Source organism: Peromyscus eremicus, chromosome 8b (assembly GCF_949786415.1).
Source record: "Peromyscus eremicus chromosome 8b, PerEre_H2_v1, whole genome shotgun sequence".
In the NCBI taxonomy this organism is placed as follows: Eukaryota; Metazoa; Chordata; class Mammalia; order Rodentia; family Cricetidae; genus Peromyscus; species Peromyscus eremicus.
Genome location: NC_081424.1, coordinates 48667704 through 48682402, shown reverse-complemented (window position 1 = coordinate 48682402; position 14699 = coordinate 48667704). Strand labels below are relative to the sequence as shown.

At 44.3% G+C, this 14699-nt stretch overlaps 1 pseudogene; it reads left to right on the top strand.

Annotated features, from left to right (window-relative positions):
* Positions 1 to 601: 601 nt before the first annotated feature.
* LOC131918385 (pecanex-like protein 4) overlaps positions 602 to 14699 on the top strand; it is a 22204-nt pseudogene continuing 8106 nt past the window's right edge.

The window sequence follows — 14699 nt, the reverse complement described above, 5'->3', positions numbered from 1 at the left end:
ATTCATATATAAGCAAACCAGACCGTGACATCTATGGCCATTTCTCCACACTTCCTTCCCACCTCTTTGATTAATTGGTTCTAGCGGATTTTTCATGATGATTTTAACCTATTCAATACTACCACTCAAGAGGATGTGTGAATTTTCATTAGTGAAAAACAGCTAACTCGTAAGAATCAGTTCAGGCCCTTGAGAAAATGAAGCTGAGACAACACAATATTCTTAATTCATCCCAAGCCCTCCTCCTCCTGAAAACTGTGCTACAGAAATTATAACCAGGTTCACAGCATGCGTCTATTGTTGGCAATGGAGAAAGAGGTAAATAAACACAAAAGAAAGCCACGTTCATTTCAAGCCACCAAGAAGCACAGGCCAAAAGAAAAATAAAATTCAATCAACCTTAGCCAAGTCAAAAAGAACAGAACCAGGGGCCCTGGAATTCTATATTCAGCTTTTAAAGGGTATTTCAAACAATAGAGAACAAACACTGTGTAATCACTCCAAAAGTTTACAAACAACACAGCTGAACAACTCGAAGTAGTCAATCCAACTAGTGCCTGTCTCTACAGAAACACTACCCACCCTGAGCTGCACTAATAACATGGCGTCCCCTGCAGGTAACATGTGCTCCCTGCTGGCATGGACTCAAAGAACCCTCTCCAACCAGAGAACCATTCATGTGTCCTGAATACTTGCCATTCTTGAGACCTTGTCAGAAAGCACTATAATTCCCACTTTCCAGAAAGGGAAATCGAGTCAGGAAGAGGTGAATCCTCTGTTAAGGAAATAGTAGTTAAACTGTCTGGACTCAGGGAAGACTACAGACCAGCTGGGCTCCTGGTATCATGAAAACCAAACCTTTCCACCAATTTTTTTTCAAGCGAATAGGGGTTCATAGTTGGATGTTCTGAAGCCTACCCTGGACTTTTCTTCTTCTGCAGAACTCTCTCCTGTATTGACTTTTTCTTTCTCCATACTCTGTTCCAATTTCCAGGTTGTCTACACAATTCAAGATTGGTTATAATTAGCTCCAGGGAACTGTCCAAAAGCCTCTTTCTTCTAGGATTTGGGGGAGTCTATGTGCCTTGAGGTAAACTGCCATCTGCTAGGATTTGAAGATGTGCTTTATGGGATCGCAGTCTCTCTAGTAAGACAGATTTACATGTGTGGAGATGGGAAGATGGGGAGGGGTGCAAATGGGAGCTCTCCAGAATGCCTTCCCATGAGGGGTGCTAAATTCAATGTGTGAGGGTGCCAAGTCAGGGGAGAGGGGGCTGCCTGCGTGTTGGCTCGGCTAATTAGCACGGTTTGAAAATAATTATGATGAGACCACACAGGGAGCGCACCGTGTTGCAAGCAGTAGACCAGCAAGTAAACCAGAGCTCAAAACCACACGTCTTTCACGCTTGAGAAAAATCTTCCAGAAGATGGACTACACCACCAGGCCGTGATGCTGTTGTTCATGGCCAAGTGGTCCAAGAGTTCTCAGTTTGCGTCGGTGTTTGTTAACGGGAACAAGAGCCTCCGTGGCAATCTGAGCTCAGGAGAGATGGGTGGCTGGGCTTTCTCGGTCTCAGTGCATTTGCACCACCCTTGGAAGATCCAACAGGACTGAACAGGGACCTGATCCACCATGTAGTAAAGGTCCAAACAGAACATTAGTGAAGCACTCTGGCTTCCCATAGCACCTCTCTTCTATTTTTTTCTGCCTCTGCTTTTAGCACCATGCTCTTAGGGTGCCATCACATCTGTGTACTGGTGCACTCTGATCTCCGAAGTGTTTCCTTGTTCTTCACTTCCTTCTCGGCTAGAATTGAAACCTTGACTCCCGCTACCCAAGTTATTGCCTCTTCTCAGGTACCTGGGACTCCAAGGACAGATGCCCGCCTTCCATTCCATAGACCTCAGTTGGCTCTCTGCTGCCCCCACCTGGTCCATATAAGAATCTTGCGGTGGTGATCTGACCAAGCATCCTTAAAATCTAGTGCCCGGATTCCTGAAGGCAATTTGAATTTGGCTAATTTTCTCTCACTATAACCTGACTTAATTTATGGGTCCCAAACTATTCTTAATGTTTAATGGCAAAATTATACTAAAAAGTAATGGGCTATGTCAGGTAATACCTTATTGCTGTTTTTTTTTTTAATAAGTGGAAAACAGTGGTGGTATATTAAGAATTTTTTTAATCCTAAAATAGGTTTTTTTCAAATTGTGAAGATACCATATATTAATATAATTATTCCAGAATCATAACGTTGATATTTTCCTTTCATTCTACCTCAAATATCCTCTGGTGGTAATAAGGGGGCTTGGGGCAAGATGTCAAGGGAGAAGGAGGAAGACAGGAATGGTCTGGAACTCCCTAGACACTTAGAAAACTTCTTAGGATACATTCCAGCAGGTTACTCACAGTCCTAATCATGTAAGCATTTGCCTTGATTTACTGTTCTATCGCTGTAACCAAGGCAACTTATAAAAGAAAGCATTTAATCTGGGGCTGGCTTACAGTTTCAGAGGGTGAGTCCATGCCATGGGCAGGGAGCATGGCAGCAGGCAGGTAGGCATGGCTGTGGAGCAGTAGCCGAGAGCTCACATCTTATCCAGAAGATAAAAGTAGAGAGCAAGACTGAAACCTCAAAGCCCATCCCACACACACACAATGACACAACTCCTCGAACAAGGTCATGCCACCTAATCCTTCCTAAACAGTCCACCAACTGGGAACCAGACAGTCAAATATAAGAGCCTGTGGGGACCATTCTCATTCAAACCATAACGTTCTACTCCATGGCCCCTATAGGCTCGTAGCCACATCATAATGAAAAATGCTTATTTTTTGAGCCCAGCTTCAAAAGCCCCCACAGTCTTTCACAGTCTCAACACTGTTAAAAGTCAAAAGTCCCTTCTGTGACCAGAGGCAATCTCTTAACTGTAAATCCCTGTAAAAAAAAAATAAATAAATAATTACATTCTTCCAACATACAATGGCACAGAATATACATTTCCATGCCAAAAGAGAGGAAGGGAGGCATGATGAGGAAATACTGAACCAAAAAAAGACTGAAACCACCCCAAATCCAAATTTGGGCAAACTCCAAATCCTGCATCTCCATGTCTGAAGTCGGAGGGCTCTCCAGATCTCCAACTCCCTCCAGCTTTGTTGACGGGTAGCACACTCTTTGCTCGTGGGTTGACTCCATACCCTGCCTGTAGCAGTCCTTGGCAAATATCCCAAGGCTCTGGCATCGCTAACATCTTGAGGTCCCCAACACAATGGAGACATTGGCCTCACAACTTCAGGAAACGGCTTCTCTGGGTCTCCATGCAGAAACTCCTCACGAGTGGCCTCAGCATCTTTCCTTCACCAGGCAGGAAGATTCTACAAGCCCTTTACTCCTGTACCATTCCTGATAAAGCCAGAACCGCACAGCCAAAGCTGACAAGTTCTTCATCTTGCTTGAGACGGAATCTGGCTCCCTCCTTGAACTACATTTGCATAAGCTTTGATTTGTTGAAGGTTTCCTTTGCCGCATAAGCTTTCCTTTGTACAAGTTTTAAGATTATCTTATATTTTATTTTCTTTCTTTTTTTTTTTTTTTTTTTTTTTTTTTTGGTTTTTCGAGACAAGGTTTCTCTGTGTAGTTTTGGTGCCTGTTCTGGATCTCATTCTGTAGACCAGGCTAGCCTCGAACTCACAGAGACCCAGCTTGCTTTTTACATTTCTTTTTGCCCAGCTTGCTCTTTTTCATTGTAGATCTGCTTAAGAGTGATCACTAATAACCAGATGATGCACTTAATACAAACTGTCTTGAAATTTCCTCTGCAATTGATATTAGTCCAAAACTCTTCAATTGAGCCTCTGGCAGATGTTTTCAACAAGGGCAGAAAGCAGCCACACTCAGCCGGGCGGTAATGGCACATGCCTTTCATCCCAGCACTCGGGAGGCAGAGTCAGGAGGATCTCTGTGAATTTGAGGCCAGCCTGGTCTGCAGAGCAAGATCCAGGACAGGCTTCAAAGCTACACAGAGAAACCCTGTCTCGAAAAACCAAAGAAGAAGAAGAAGAAGGAGGAGGAGGAGGAGGAGGAGGAGGAGGAGGAGGAGGAGGAGGAGGAGGAGGAGGAGAAGAAGAAGAAGAAGAAGAAGAAGAAGAAGAAGAAGAAGAAGAAGAAGAAGAAGAAAGCAGCCACACTCTTTTGCCAAAATATCACAGGAATAGTTTCTAATGTTCTTCCCCTCTGAAACCTCCATGGTCAACATTGCTCTCAGCTCTACTGTCTTTCAAGTTCCTGCTAGGATGGTCCGTAAAGCCCCACTTACACCATTCAATCACTTTCTTGATCCAAAGTCCACATTCTGCCAATAAACAGCATGGTCAGGCCTGTCACAGCAATATGCCACTCCCTGATACCAGCTTCTCTCTTAGTCACTGTTCTTTTGCCGTGACCAGACACCATAAAAGAAAGCATTTAATTGGGAGTTTGCTTACATTTGTCAAGAGTTAGTCCATGATCATCGTGGTAAAAAGCCTGGTGACAGGCAGGCATGGCCTGAAGCAGTAGTTGGAACTTCCATCTTATCCACAAGATGGAAGCATAGAAAAAGCAAGACTGGGCCTATCAGGGGCTCTTGGAACCTCAAAGCCTGCCCCCAGGGACCCACCCCTTCCAACAAGGCCGCACTTCTTAATCCTTCCCAAATAATCTGCCAAGTAGGAACCAGATATTCGAATATATGAGCCTATGGGGGCCATTCTCATTCAAACCACCAATCTTACCTGAAACAGTAGCCAGCACCTAACTATCTGGCCCATTCAGCTCTCCTTCACAAGGTGCTGGTAGACTCGTCATCAGTAGTACTCCAGTCTGTGTGTGTTGAATGAATCAGTGAATGTGCATGTAACAAAGAGCAATTTATAAGTCATACATTCATTCAATGCACTGTAAATCGTTGCTATTGGGTAGAGTCAGATAGTGAAGAACCAAAGCACCTCCATTTTAAGCAATCCCCTAACCCCAGTTTGAAACAGGCCTGAGTTTCGTCGAATTCTCAGAACTGCTGATATCAAGTTAACCATCTGGTAGTGACTGGTTAACCATGGAATGTCCCAACCCTCGGGCAGCCAATGAGAAATGCTGACAAACAACAGCCCACCAAGCAGTAAGATGAAGATAAGGTTTGTGGAAAGGCCCTAGAAGTGAGCCAATCAGAATTGTACCCGTACCAGCACCCCTAACTGATGTAACCTTGTGGTTTTTGCCTTTAAAAACTGAGCTTGCAGAGGGGCGGACACCTCTTCCAGCCTCCACTGTGTTGGATGACTTGACGGGGTCTTTGCCTAGGCTTGTATTGCTCCCCAATAAAGCTTTGCTTTTGCATTCCAGTACTCTCATCTCTCTGGGGGTTGTGATCTGGGCACAACAATCTCTGTGAGTTCGAGGCCAGTCTGATCTACAGAGCGAGATCCAGGACAGGCACCAAAACTACACGGAGAAACACTGTCTTGAATCTTTTTGTTGTAATAGACAGATACTCAATAGTGTGTGTGTGTGTGTGTGTGTGTGTGTGTGTGTGTGTGTGTGTGTGTGTGTTATGCCTTGACAGCCTTTGTAATTAAGGAAACTAACAGCAATATTCCAATTATCTTGAAGACAGTCTGAAAAGATGGCTTCAGCCTGTGGAAATGAAACAACTGTCTCAAATTCTATTTTAAGATTTATAAAAACGATGGGTGGTGGTGGCGCACACCTTTAATCCCAGCACTCGGGAGGCAGAGCCAGGCGGATCTCTGTGAGTTCGAGGCCAGCCTGGGCTACCAAGTGAGTTCCAGGAAAGGCGCAAAGCTACACAGAGAAACCCTGTCTCGACAAACCCCCCTCAAAAAAAAAGATTGATAAAAACAAGGGCTCAATGATTAAAATAAGCAAAAAAAAAAACATATAATATATACCTATGTAAGTATATATGTGTGCATATATCATATATATATATATATATATATATATATATATATCAGCTGAAGAAAACCAAAGAATGGATAAAAACAAATTTAAAGGAATTGAAATGGGAAGCTGAAGGAAAGACAATAAAAACTAGAAAGAAAAAGTAAATCTGATACAGCTCTATGCCTGACACAAAGAAAGAGGGGCTAGAATTAAAGTGTAGAAAATCAGAATAAGAAAACAGCAGGCGTTTCAGAGGATTATACAGGTAGACCTGCGTCCACAGTGGGGGAGGGGAGATCTGCCTGGTCAACCTCCCTAGAAAAAATAAGTCACTAAAATTGACCCAAGAATTTGTGGAGAAAGTGGAGTAGATCATAGAGAGCAGGGAAGGCTATTGAGGAACTTTGAAAAGGAGTCTGCACCCTGAGATGGCAGCGGTGTCCTATTGAACACAGGGGGAGCACAGTGGCAAAGACCTGTATTTGCCTCAGGTCCCAGAGGCCCTGAATCAAGGCAGAGTGGCACCAGAGTCCTGAACACCCCGTCCCTTCATTCAAACATGAAACCAGATCCCTGGGGACCTGTGCAGCTGGCTTTGGGAACCTTGCAGACCCTAGATCCAAGGCTTGAGACAATATTCAGCAGAGTCAGGCTTACTTCTGAAGCTACTCCTAAATGAACTTGCCTTGGCTTACTGGAGTAGATCTGTGGACAAGTTTTCCTTCCTGTGTGACAAGGAGTGGCTGAGTTTATCTCCCTGCGCGGTGGGAATGGTACCTTTACATCCTCCCAGACTCCATCCAAGGTCCTCTCTGAACAGTATCCCAGGGGATTACAGTTTGTCTCACAAGATCTTCAGTGTCCTTAGGGTAGCGGTTTTTGTCTTAGTTGAATTGTTTCCAGCACTGGGCAGGAAGCCCAGTGTATTTAGTCTTAGATGGCTAGTATGAGAATACGTCTTAGAAATTCTAGAACACTCCCTCACAACATAGGCGAGGACTCCACAGCTCAGAGAACTAGAAATTTCCCCAACTATAGGTCTCCAGTGAATAGTTATTTATTAGGGCAACTGTCACTATGTGAAGTGCTGAGGTCATCATGATGGAAAAGATCCCATGGTCCTTCACAAACTGACTGGCTAGTGGGCAAGGAAGCTAAGAAGCAATTTTGATAAAATGTCATTGTGATGGGATGTGTAAGGAACTGCTTACTAGGAGATGGAGAAATAGCTCAGCAGTTGAAAGCATGTGTTGTTCTTACAGAGGACCCAAGTTCCAGTCCCAGCACTGACATGGTGGTTCACAACCAACTATAACTCATAACTCCCGTTCCAAGTCTGCACATGGAACACACACATACATACATACAGGCAAAACATTCACATACATAAAATGAAATACCTAAATCAAAAAGAATTGTTTTCTACAGAAATATACAGTGCCCCTTGGTGGCACTAACAGATGTCATACATAAGGAGTCGGGAAAGATGAGTCAGCAAAAAAAATATAGGTGGAAGATTCTGACTACAGGAAGGAAGTCTAAGAACCTGTCAGTACCACTTCCTATACCCAGGCCATAGCTCGCGGAAGGTGAGGGAGGCTGAGGCCTCCAGCTCCCTTTGCTATTATTATTCTTTCTGACTCCCCTTGATTCCTGATAGCATTTCAACCCCACTTCCATACTTCACATCTCTTCTTTCCCTGACCCCCTAGCTCTTTTCCCCTCACCTTCTAGTTCCTCCCATTCAACTTCCCTGACAGCCTCCCACCTACCCACGTGAGCAAATGACAACTGTTGTGTCCTTGAACCCCTCTGAGTTGAGGTCCAGTGAGGTGGTAAGAACTTCAGGCTCCACTGTGTCTATCCATGCATGTGCTCTTCAGATTGCAAAGAACTGGGCCAGCCACATGTCTCCTGGAGGAAGAGGAGGACAGGACATGGTAGGTGGGAGTCAGCAGCCAGGTGAAGTCTGCCTCTCCGTGGAAGTGCCTCACCTTCAGAAAAAGACAGGGGCTCTCCCGGGGCTACATCTACGGGAGAACTCGACCATCAATGGGCGTTGCTGGATGAGACAAGTAGCCAAAGCTGACTTCCTTGGTTATCTCTTACACCAGAGATCGGGAACAAGCATCTTTCCCCATAGAAATAGTTGGGGTTCTTAATCACAAAACACTCTTTCAACTTTAAAAAGCCTCGAGGGTGAGGGTGGCTGAAGAGCGCATTTTTCTCGCTCCCACCAGCCATCTTGCCTCATTTCCTCACGTCTAACGGTGGGAACGGGGGCCAACGTCTGTCATCCCCTCGGCATAGAATTTGCTGAGATTTTAAAAGTTATCTCCAAATCTAAGATTTGAATTTTCTTCAGTGAGGCTTTTCTTTTTTTGTGCTCCAACCTTAAATCGATTTCAGAATGCCCGTTGCTTATAGCGGATACATTTCAACCATTTTCTTTTAAGAGCCCAGGAGAAGACGAATGAAATTAGCCAATTTCTTCTGGTTATTCTCATTGTACTAATGGGGTTTTTCTTCCCAATAATTCCTTAGTCTTTCAACACAATTCTTTAGACCCTGGCCAAGTAAGATGTAATTTTTAAATGATATAAGGAAATATGAAGAAAATAACTGTCTAAGAGATTGAGGCAAAATGAAATGAAATATAATACTTAAAATGATTTGAGAGGTAGAATAGCACAAAATTCTTATGACTGTCTCTGGGGTAATAATTTGAGATAATGTCTTACATCCCCAAAAGAGAATATGAATAAAAATGAAATCAACCTTAATATACCATTGCACTTCAGGAAAGTTTGACAAAACATTATGTGTTAGTGGCCTTGAGATAATTTAGAAACCACTTTTTAAAAAAAAAGTATTTGAAACCTCTTTTTAAGTCTTGGCATGGAAAAGTGAAGGAACCCTTGAGTAAAGAGTAGGTAGAGAAAACTCCTTGGCATAGAGGGCAGGTTCCCAGCCCCCAGCCACCCTCTTTAACCCATTGGCAAAAAAAACCAGGGTATGGGGTGGGGGCTCTAGTTCTAAATCTGCTGAATTAAAATTGATTCTACGTGGATTATAAATTATCAACATTTACTCCCACTGATCTCAGGATGTTCCAGGAAAGAGAGGGGGCACAGAGGGAGAGCAGTCAAGAGTGAAAACTGGGCTCTCAAAGCCATCCAAACCTACTCCACCAAGCATCCAGAGTCCTTCTCTGGCTCAGGTCCGGCCACTCCCAGTTCTGGGGTTCTGTGCTTCTGACTTCAGAGATCAGAATTCTGTAGTGTCTCTTTAAGACAGAATCTCTGGGGCCTGTTTAATGATGAAATTAACCATGATTTACAGCTCATGACAGACACTTCTAAAACAACAAACTACTTAAAAAAATCCGACGACTGGATGAAGCTCAGGCCCAGGTCCAGTTCCCTGTGACCCCGCTGTCTCTCTGCTCCTTGCCACCTTATTCTCTTGTTTAATGGAGGAGGCTCCCAGCCAGGAAAATTAGAGCAGCTCGTAGCATGTAAGCCCGCGTGCTAGGAACAGCTGTGAGCAAGGGTGCACATCCTAGGACTTCTAAACCGATGTCTCGCATGCATGCAAATGGAATTCAAGATGTCCACAAAGCTGGATTTGAATGTCACACCTGGTATTTCAGTGAAATAATAATAATAATAATAATAATAATAATAATAATAATAATAACTTTTGAGGTCTACAAGTCTCTGGGAGCGCAACCTGGCACATTTCCTACCCACTTAACAGTCGGAGGCACTAATCTGGAAAATACTTCTAACTGAAAAACCCGAACTTGTCATGTTGATGGAAGGACAATGTATTGCCCCTCTTCCTCTTCAAAGACTCTTTGGGGACCTTCTCTCCTGTTGCCTTCCCAGTGTAGAAGTGAGAGAGCTTGGGGATTTTTTTTTTTTTTTAAGGATTGAGAGCAGAAAACAACAGCCACATGGCATCTTTCCAACCGTTCCTAACGATAAAACATCGAGCATGGTAATGGGAAATTCAGTTTATTGGTGTTTAAACTCTGAAAGGAGGATGGCCTCTAGGTTGAGAAAAAGAGGGCGATTTTGGGGTCAGGCAGGTGCTGTGTGCATCAGCTTGTCGAGTGTCCAGTTGGTGACCTTTATCAGATGGGCTACAACACCAAGTGCTTGGCAGGTCATCTCATCAGCGATAAATCTGTGCTGAGAAGTTTCTCTCCCAAATGCAAACTTGTCTTCTCTTTTTGTGTTATCTGAGGCTTCATCCTCACCAAAAACTGGTGTGATTTTAGTAGCTGTGTCTCCCGTGGTCATTTTTCTGTAAGCTACTGGGGATATTATTAGAGATAATAATTTAGAAATTACGTCAGTATCAGAGCTACAAAAGATCTGTAATTTAAGTTACTTGAAAATGTGGCATATTGGGAGGGGGTGTTTTTGTTTGGTTTGTTCTTGTTGCTGTGATAAAAAATAATTGGCTAATGTAACTCAAGGGAGGAACGCTTGCTTTGGCTCCCACTTTGAAGGAATACAGTCCATCACAGCAAGGAAGGCATGGCAGTAGGCAGCTTGGTACCACTGTGGCAGGGTGTTCTGGTACTCCACTTCCTTCCATACCAGGGAAGCAGGAAACAGAGTTCAGGCAGAAGCACAGCCATCCTATAAAGCCTTCACGACAGCCTCCAGGGACCTACTTCCTCCAACAAGGCCACATCCTCAAAGATCCATAGTCTTCCCACCAGCTGAGGACCAAGAGTTCAAATACCCGAGCCCATGGAAAACCTTTCATATCCAAGGCATGCCATGGTGATGCCTTGCTTGTTATCTCTTACAACAGGTCCACCGCCTCCTGTGTTCACTTCCATCCGGTGGAAATGTGAATTTTCAGCATACACCACCATCCAAATAGGGTGTTCTCCATAGGATCTACATTTCCTGACTTCTACGTCACTCTTCCTTGCGTTACCATTGTTTATTGGTTGTTTTGCTTCCGATCTTGCTAACGTGACTCACTCAGCAAGCATGTGATGTAACCGGCACAATAATAGAGGGTGTAATTGGGGAGGGGGACATGGGCTGCTGAAGCACATCCAGTAACCCTCATGGAATGGAACCCTTCAAAAATGGGGTCCCAGGCAAAAGGACACAAAAGCACCCACCACAAAAAGGAGCCTATATCAAACAGAGCTAAATAAAATTTACATCATGGTAGTTTTGCTGTCCATTGCCCACAGTCCTGTTTCTGAGCTATCTGTGACAAAGGGTGTTTGTTCTAAGCTCAGTCTTAAGCGCTGCGATAAGAACTTGAATTCTGTGCTGGTCCCTGGTTGGTCTATGTGTCAATAAGCCCTTTATTTCTTTTCTCCAGTAGCTTTCCCATTTCTCTGGATGTAACGTCGTGCTTCTGCGGCCACAGCTAGCCTAGCACAGTTCCGGGAATGCAGCGAGAACTCCAGCAGGATATGACCAGAACAGAGCAGTAGGACACACGTCATCCCCATGTCAAGGGCTGCTTAATGATCCAAAGAAACTGCACAGATGCTCCCGTTCTTACAGGCAGTGAATGTCAAAAAGGATGAGGTGCTCCCTATCTGTTGGCATGAATAACTGTGCCATCCTGGACCTCGGCCAAGCAGAAAAGCATCACCCAGTGTGGTCAGAACCATAGACAAAAATAATCCTTCATAACATTTTTTAAAATTGAAACCAGGGGCCAGAAAGGTAACTCAGCTGTTAAGAGCCTCGCCGCATGATCATAAATTCTGGAAGTCAGATCCCAGCACCTACAGAATAAGTGAGGCATCCTGAAAACACCTTAACTCCAGCTTCCAGAAACCGGACACCCTCTGCTGGTCTCCACCTGTTCACAGTGAGACACACCTACACGCATGTGTGCATACTCCCATGTGCACATACACGCACAAATAGATGACGGATAGATGATAGATAGATAGATAGATAGATAGATAGATAGATAGATAGATAGACAGATAGATTGATTGATAGATAGATAATAGATAGATGATAGATAGATAGATAGATAGATAGATAGATAGATAGATAGACAGATAGATAGACAGATAGACAAATAGATGATAGGTAGGTAGATGGATGAGAGATAGATAGATAGATAGATAGATAACTTCAGAATGTTGAAACAAAAGGTACCAAATCTAAGAAAGAGGAATTTGATCAATACAAGCTAAGTTCTTACTAAATACATTGAAAAATGCTGGTGTCTGCAGGAGGATTTGGGAATAAAAGTGCTGAATAGGTAAGCACACTTAGGGATTTTTTTTTTAAACACTCAACCGACACTGAGATCCACAGGCCATTAATTATTCATTTCTAAACCACCTCCTTTCAACACAACCTCAGACACCTTGGACACCAGGCATAGGATAAAATCTTCTGCTTTTGTTGTCGCAGGGAACTGGATGATTCCTGAAAGGAGAGCCGAGGCTCCACCAGCTGAGGAGCGCTGGCGAGGGCATGTCCTGAGGGACGGGCCAGACCAAGCTCTCTGGTTAGCGGGTGAGAACACTGAGGCCCCTGTGGCTTCAGAGACTCCATCCCTGTTGTGACCCTGAACCTGGGGCCTGGCCATTCCGCCAAGTGAGTCTCTTGAGTCACAACCCGGGCATGCATTCCATTACATAGAATAAATAGTGACTTAATTTATTAGCTACACAAAAATTTAACAGGAGCTTTTCAGAGAAGCTTGGGAACAATCCACATTTTTTTTTTCTGTCCTTCTAAACAAAATTCCTCATTTTCTAAGTACATGCTAGAGACCTTTGAAATGATCCTCTGCAAGTTATTTTGGACAGAACCTGTGAAGTGCTCTGCCTTTGGATGTTTCTCTCCATCTCTAGTGTCCGGGGTTCACTGTCCATCCCTTCTTAGAAAGGGGTTCAGCAGCTCCAGCACTTCAGGGGACTCTGGGCTTCTTCACCTGCACTCCTCTCTAATTCCCACCTCGATGCCTACAGATTTGAAGGCAAGGGATGAGGGATGAGGAGGTAGGGAGATTGGCAGCTGAAGTACCAGCCAAAGAACACAGAGTTCTAGCCTGGCTTAGGACCCAGGCAAGACTGCAACTGAAAGCTTATTCTTCTACTTCCTACCTAGGCCCCGCAGACCAGAGTCTTAATCTCTGCCCTCCCCACTTACAGTGTTGTGGCTCTAAATGTTCATATGAAGATGAAATGGATTGAAACCACTGCCATGACTATTTCCCAGAACTGAAGGTGAATGTGGTGTCAATTGGACAAGATCCAGAGTCACTTAGGAGACAGACTTCTCCAGAGAGACTAACGTCTCTAGAAATGTTTAACTAATGAAGAAAAAGCCCACCCTGACTACGGGCAGCACCATTCCATGGGCTGATGTCCCGGACTGAGTAAAAAAGGAGAAAGCCAGCTGAGCAGTGCGCACCATAGTCAGCTCTGCTTCCTGACTTCGCATGTGACCATGGGACGTGAACAGACTCTGTCACCATGCCTTCCCTGCCGTGAGGGACTGTACCCTGGAACCGTAAACCGAAACAAATGCTTTCCTCATTACATTGCTTTTGTTGGATGCTTTGTCATAGCAATGAGACCATAACTAACATACCAGCCTGGGAAATGTATTTTGACGGCAAAGGAGATGAAAGGAACACCAGGACTGGCCGCCCTGAAACGTTGAGATAACCCCTTACTGGAAGCTGAGGGGCCATGACCTTGAGTCCCCTAGCCAGTTTGGCCCCTTCCGTCTCATTCCCTCCAACAACTAAGAACCAGATTCGAGGAAGACAGTGCGTAGGTGGTGGGGAAGACACTTACCCCTCCTTCAGCGTCACGGGCCAGCATTGGTCATCAGCTGGTGCTCATCCCTGCCCGTGACATTACAAACAACTGCTGATGTTTGAAAAATAAGTTTTGTGGCATTCTATAATCTTAGGCACTATAATAAGAGCTGTACCCAGGGGACACAGCTAAGCACTTAGGGAACCTTGATGATGATTAAGAAAAAAATACTCTTCTCACTGAAAATAGCCCTCACCAAGAGACCCTCCTTGAAGAACAGAATGCAGGCTGGGTTTTCCTCCCCAGCCACCTCGTTTCTGGATATCCTGTTGTAAAGTTTCCCACTTTCCGCATGAACTCACTCACCCACAGGCCAAAAAAGGACTGCAAGTGGATGGTCAACAGAAAACAATCTCAATGGCATCTTTGGGGGTTCCTTGCCTCATAATGTCAGGCGAGGGCTTTTTTTAATGTTATATTTCTACTTCTTTTTTTCTCTGTTTTTACCCTACGGGTCCTTAGCATACACATTATGCTTCCAGTTTGGTGCTCTTATGGATTCCCGAGTGTGCCAACAAAGGTGTCCCTGTGCCTCTCGTGCCTCTGCTTGGCTTCTTTGCCTTCTGTTTGTTTTGTCCTATTCTGATGATTGTTATATCTTATTTTATTTTCTCATTTTCATCCCCTAGCAGCCTGTTTGTTGTCCAGTGAGAGACAGAAAGGGAGTGGATTCAGATGGGAGGGGAGGTGGGGAGGAACTGGGAGGGGTAGAGGGAGAGGAAACCATAATCAGGATATGTTTTATGTGAGGGGGAAAAAAATCTATTTTCAAATGAAGAAAAGAAAATTAAAGAAATGTGAGGGGAACAAAGGGGGTGGGGCTGCAAATTCCAATAGTTCTCAGCTGCAAGTCCCAGGAAGGAAGTCCACAAGACTTTTCCTGTTGAGGTCTGTATACACCCTTGAAGATA